The sequence below is a fragment of the Gossypium raimondii genome, chromosome 3 (assembly GCF_025698545.1).
Source record: "Gossypium raimondii isolate GPD5lz chromosome 3, ASM2569854v1, whole genome shotgun sequence".
NCBI lineage: Eukaryota > Viridiplantae > Streptophyta > Magnoliopsida > Malvales > Malvaceae > Gossypium > Gossypium raimondii.
Genome location: NC_068567.1, coordinates 10,563,131 through 10,569,961, shown reverse-complemented (window position 1 = coordinate 10,569,961; position 6,831 = coordinate 10,563,131). Strand labels below are relative to the sequence as shown.

Sequence of the window (6,831 nt, the reverse complement as noted above, 5' to 3'; positions counted from 1 at the left end):
ATGTGTATTGCAAATAAAAAGCCTAGAAGAAGATTGCGAGGTCTAAGTATTGTTCAAAATAATCCAAACTCGAAAGAAACAAATAGTGAACAACAGACTGCTATTAGATTTTCGAATATTCCGAATACACCTGACGAACCTGTAGAAATTCAAAGTAATGTTTAAATTTAATTTACATGCGTGTTGACTTTTATTATTGATTTCTTTTTCAAATTCTTATATTATAATATACCATTTTTCAGCTGAAAGTGATGGGACATGCAGAGGTCGAGGACGTACTCTACTTAAAGATTTATACGAGTTAGATCATGTCGAGCGTGTCAAAGTATGTAAAAACAGTTTTGGTCAGCCTGTTGGATCAGAAGCTCGAGTTTTAGCAGGATATTTAGGTATTATAGCATGAAATGCCAATATGTTGCCTATCAACTATGAGTGATGGCATCAAATGCCCGATAGTAACAAAAATCAAGCTCTCGATAATATTAACGTAACAAAACCTTAATGTAATTTATAATACTTTGGTTTGAGTTTCATTTATATTTACTTTCTAAACTTGGGTTTTTTGTAGGCGAGGTTTGCTTTAGAGGTCTCGGATAATTATGTCAAGAAGGCATTGAGAAAAAGGTGGAGAGACCATAAAAGTACTTTAAAGAAAGAATGTTTTAAGACAAAAACAACCCTTGAAGAGAAATTGCGAAATGTCCCACCGGGAATGCTGAGGTACCAATGAGAAGATGTGGTTAGATTTTGGAATTCAAAGAAATGAGAGGTATTATGTACTTCCAAACTCTTATAATTATTTCCGCTTATAGTATTTACTATATACGTAATAATAATTTCATAATGTAGGATCGTGAACGAGTTGGAACAAGCAGCAGGCAAAAACAAAAATTCACTCACACAGCTGGGTCGAAAAGTTTTGCTTGTGTAGCTGAGGTTGATGTATTTTGAATTTATTAATAGTGTCAAATATTTATTACTTTCCATTAAATAATATTTTTACTACTCTATTTTAGGAACTGTCGTCTGGTCAAAAAGTTGAACGCCTTCAGCTTTTTGACATTACACATAGGAAGAAAGATGGATCTCCTATAACTTCTGAAGCTGCAAAAATTATGGTATGTTTACTTAATAAAATTTGAATTATTTTAAATATTTATAGTGTTTAATTATAATGGTTTAATTCATCGTTTGTAATGCAAATAATGTTAAGTTATGTTGCATTTGTTTTTATTATATATTCCGTTTCTAACTCTTTGATTAATTTATTTGGAGAAATTAAAGGATAAAAAAGCGGAGTATGAAGCGATTGCTTCGAGTGATAGTTTTGTTAATCAGATTATTACTAAAGTTTTGGGTCCTGAAAGGTATGGTCAGGTTTGATTTCAAGGATCTTTTGTTAACCCAACCCAATATTTTGGATCCAGCTCGTAGCAATGCATGCCTTTGGGGAGTCAAGCTCAAGTTGAAGTTCTGGAGTTAAGAGACTAGATGGCTCAGATGCAAGCGAGCATAGTTGAGCAAATTACTCAACTTAAAGCGGAGGCAGCATCAAGAGAAGCTGAGGTTCAAAGAAAATATGAAGAACTCTAGCTACAACTTAAAGCAGAGGCGGGAGAAGAAGAGGCAGCAGTGAGGGAAGTAGAGGCAGCAGCGAGGGAAGCAAAGCATAGCAGAAAGTATGACGCACTCCAACTACAGCTTTAGAATATGATAAAGATGTTTCAGCAGTCGCAAAATCTGCCATCTTAGACTATTGTATAAATATTTTTAACTTTGAATAATTTGAATTATACTTCATTTATCAATTTATATCATATATCATTCGTTGAATTTGAAGTATCATTTAGATTTGCTGTTTTTGGTTGGTTTTCATGTTACAGGAAGGGTTGCATATGGATGAAAATTGGATGTTAGAAATCTGCCAAAGTTAGTGGCATTTTCTGTAAAACGCCACCAAAGAACGGTACTTTTAGCGGCGTTTGTGAGAAAAAGCGCCGCTAAAGGTCATGTTCTTTAGTGTCGATTGCTATAAAAGTGCCGCTAAAGGTCATGTTCTTTAGCGGTGATTGCTATAAAAGCGCTGCTAAAGGTCATGTTCTTTAGTGGCGTTTGTTATAAAAGCACCGCTAAAAGGTCATGTTCTTTAGCGGAATTTGCTATAAAAGTGCCGCTAAAAACATGATCTTTAGCGGCGTTTGTTATAAAAGCGCCGCTAAAGGTCATTTTTAGCGGCTTTTATGTGAAAAAAACCGCCACAAAAAATAGCGGAATGGTCTATAGCGGCATTTTTTGCGGCGCGTTGTCTGTTCCGCCTAGGTTCGTCTCGTCTCTAGATGGTGCTCTCACTCCAAATCCAGATGCGTCTGTATTTAATCAACAAGATAAGTTGTTAGCCTCTTGGCTCTTCTCTACAATTAGTTCATCTCTTTTATCATTCTTTACATATGCTAAATCTGTATACGAAATATGGAGCACAACGAATCGTCTTTTTGCTGCTTCAACTGATGCGAAAGTTTCCCGTATTAAACATGACCTTCACTCTACAAAGAAGGGTGATTTAACTGTAAAAGAATATATCGTAAAAATAGAAAATATTTGTGCGTTACTTGCAGCTTTTGGATCAGCGGTTTCAGAAGTCAAAAAGGTGGAAGTTATTTTGGCTGGCCTCTCGTCTAATTTTGACGCAGTGTTAACCTTGGCCTCATTCTCGATGGAGCCTCTTCCCTTCCAACGATTAGTCGATGTCCTCATGGAGTTTGAAAGTCGACAGATGCGAGCGGTGCATGAGGTTCCAATGCATGCCCATCTAGTTGAGACACCTTTGGTTGCTGCGATGGTCGACTCTACTTCGCGCGATATAAGTGGTGGACGTTTTACGGTAGGTTCACGTGAGCATGGATTTTGGTGTAGCGCTGCTTTTATCATTTCAATCGCAACTACGGCAGCCTGAACGCTTCCACTGCGATGCAATTTTCTTCTGTGCATAATGGATAAGGGTTACAAGGTGATGACTTCTCTGGCCGTTCTAGTTTTTTTTTTGGTGGTTTTGGATCTGGTGGTAATTTTTGGGAAGGCTAACCACACTCTAAAAATCGTGGCTATTATCTGTCGCAAGCTAGGGCTACTCCTTTTTACTATTCTTACCCTAATGAAACTAGACATGGAATTCGGCTTGCTAATGGATCGAATAATGCTTGGTTTGGGTCTGCTGGTGGCCCACCTGATGGTTATGGTCCATATGCTAGACCATCTATAGGATGTGACATGCAGTGTGATGTGGGGCATGAGTTGAGGCGTGATTTGGGCCAGCACCGTGTTGGGCCATCTGCTATGGTGTACAGGCCGTGTAACACCCTAAACCCGGCCTAGACATTATGGCCGAATCTGACGACTTCACATGGTAGTGCTTTTCGAAAAATATGTCGTCACTAAATCCTCTTTTCTATTTAACCATTTTTTTATTATCTTATGTTAACTTCAAATCGTGTCGTTCGTTTTCAAAATATTATTCATTTACAAATCATTATTCAATTTCAAAACATTTTTTTTATTTTTATTGTGGAAGCTTTTAAATAGTTTGCTTATTCGTGGTGTTTTTGATAAAACATTAATTTCAATTAAAAACCTGATTTTTACCTAACGCTAACAGATTTAAATCATAAGACCGTATAAAATCCAAATTTTAAACCAAAAATCGTAAAGGCCACAATTACAGCAAAATACTCCCAAATAAAAGTAAAATCATAAATAGGTAGTGAACAGTGCAAAAGAAGTCGTGTGGCCACCACTGAGTCCTCTGTTGGATCGCCGGCACCCCTATGGCGCAGCAAAAAATAAAAATTCGGCGATCCTAACCAGGGATCCATGTGTGAGGAACGAATCGGGGTGAAAGAGTTGCGAAATTACCTAATGTTTATTCAGAGTAGACAGCAACACCTCAACAACGAGTAGTCTGATCTGCTGTCGAACCAAACTGCAATCTATCGTGATCCCGGCCTCTACGTAATCCACCCAGTTGACTACGAACGAAAGAAATCCCCAAAACAGTTTTGAGAGTTATTTTTCCTTTGACGGCTGCTAGACTCAAACAAAGAAAAACGGGATTATATATATATCCTTTTGTTTTAGGGTTTTTAAGAATTAAATAAATATAATAATATTTTAAACTGAAAATTATAATTACATTAATTATAATATAAGTTCGGTAAACCATATATTTATTTGAATTCTTATGCTAACCAAATTCACGTCCTCACTATACATACAACAACCTTGTACATAATGTGTTGGAAATTTGATTACCGAATTAAATTAATTCTATAATTAGTTTAATTCAAGCGACCCCAAAAACAATACCAACTATGGTTTATTCCGTTCATTTCAACTATAGGGTGTGATCCTGTAGGTTCTTGTAACGTTAGCAGTAACACTAGAACGATTCTAATGCTACGAACAATTAGTGGCATCTAGCAATGCATCATTGCTACCTAAGTCACAAGAGATCATGATTCGACATAACCTTTTTATGATTAACCTTTTATGCAATAATCCTTAAGTCCTTTATCTCTGGATTGGACACAAGTCATGGAATAGTCACACTTACATTGTCCATTCCATGTTCCTTGATATCTTAAGCAGACTACGATATACAAATAAGTATGACATCTAATATCAACTTATTTGAGCATGGCCATGCATTTCTAGTCTCACTTAATCAAGTGGCCTAAGATATTACTCCCATTATGTAGGAGGGACTTATCCTATATCGACCAACCATATCCCTCTACATAGATTGTGGTATATCCAACATCAGTCTTTATAGAACAACCAGTTACGGTGTACGTTTGACTGTATCAAAATATACAACTCACGATGTTGGGATTATGATGATCTCAAGTCTGAGGATCATACAAATATTAATCATTATGAGTAATGTCGTGACAATTACATAATAATCCAAGAAACATACTCATAACGGGTCACCCAATATGTTGTTCTCTAACACACATATTCATGTAATGATTCGACATTCCATATCAATGACAACTCTTTATCATCAATCAACTACACGTTAGTCTTAATGCATTATCGTTGTCCTATCCAACAATAATACTTGACTAAGGAACTTTTAAGAATAATCATATTATTCTCAGGACATTATTATAAAACAGTTTATTTATATACACAGAAAAGAAACTGAAATAATAATGGTAACGCCTTATATTAATAAACATGATAAATCAAGTATGTTATTACAACCATCTCATGATTGATCTTTGGGCATACTCTAACAATCTCCCACTAGCACTAAGACCAATCACTTATATATCTAATACCAAGTGACTTAGTGTGACGATCATGCTTCTGCTGTGTCAGAGGCTTGGTTAAGGGATCAGCAATGTTATCATCTGTAGGTACTCTGCATATATCTACATCCCCTCGATCGGTAATCTCTCGAATAAGATGGTAGCGCCTAAGTATATGTTTGGATCGCTGGTGAGATCTAGGTTCTTTAGCTTGTGCAATGACTCCATAGTTATCACATCGGAGTTTTATAACATCTGATATGCTAGGCACAACCCCTAGTTCAGTAATGAACTTTTTGATCCAAACCGCTTCTTTTGCTGCCTCACTGGCTGCAATATACTTGGCCTCTGTTGTAGAATCGGCTACTGTACTTTGCTTTGAACTCTTCCAGCTCACAGCACCACCATTAAGGCAAAACACAAAACCTGATTGTGATCGAGAATCGTCCTTATCGGTTTGGAAGCTAGCATCAGTGTAACCTTTTACCCTTAACTCTTCCTCACCTCCATATAGTAGGAAAACATCCTTAGTTCTTCTCAAGTACTTAAGGATATTCTTGACTGTGGTCCAGTGACCTTCACCGGGATCTACTTGGTATCTGCTCGTCATGCTTAAGGCATATGAGACATCTGGACGGGTACATAACATGGCATACATGATAGATCCAATAGCGGAAGCATATGGAATTTTACTCATTCGTTCTCTCTTCTGTGGAGTTGGAGGACACATTTCCTTCGAGAGTGAAATACCATGTCTCATAAGTAGGAATCCTCTCTTAGATTCTTCCATACTAAACCTTTTCAGTACTTTGTCTATGTATGTACTTTGGCTTAGACCTAGTAGTTGTCTTGATCTATCTCTATAGATCTTTACTCCTAAGATGTAAGTTGCTTCGCCCAAGTCCTTCATAGAAAAACAACTTCCTAACCAAGTCTTAATAGACTGTAAGGTAGGTATGTCATTTCCTATGATAAGTATGTCATCCACATACAGTACCAAGAATGTTATAGTGCTCCCACTAACTTTCTTGTAAACACATGGCTCATCTTCATTTTTGATAAAACCAAACTCTTTGATTGCATCATTAAAATGAAGATTCCAACTTCGAGAAGCTTGCTTTAATCCATAAATGGATCTTTGTAGCTTACATATCTTTCCAGCATCCTTTGGATTGACAAAACCTTCAGGTTGTGTCATGTACACATCCTCTTCAAGTTTCCCATTAAGGAAAGCTGTTTTGACGTCCATCTGCCAGATTTCATAGTCATGAAATGCAGCTATAGCTAGCAAGATCCTGATGGATTTAAACATAGCTACAGGAGAAAAGGTTTCATCATAGTCAACACCATGAACTTGGCGAAAACCTTTAGCGACTAATCGCCCCTTGTATGCTTGTACATTACCATCCATGTTGGTTTTCTTTTTGAAAACCCACTTGCACCCTATGGGCTTAACCCCTTCGGGTGGGTCAACCAAAGTCCATACTTGGTTTTCATACATGGAATCCATCTCAGATCTCAT

The 6,831-nt window shown here is 37.0% G+C and overlaps 1 long non-coding RNA gene across 1 annotated transcript; it reads left to right on the top strand.

Moving 5' to 3' along the window:
- Window positions 1-246: 246 nt before the first annotated feature.
- LOC105785220 (uncharacterized) lies at window positions 247-1,612 on the top strand. Its single transcript, XR_008194281.1, has 5 exons — window positions 247-389; window positions 569-769; window positions 850-936; window positions 1,017-1,118; window positions 1,428-1,612. It is a non-coding gene; the product is annotated as an uncharacterized LOC105785220 (long non-coding RNA).
- The last annotated feature ends 5,219 nt before the right edge of the window (window positions 1,613-6,831 follow it).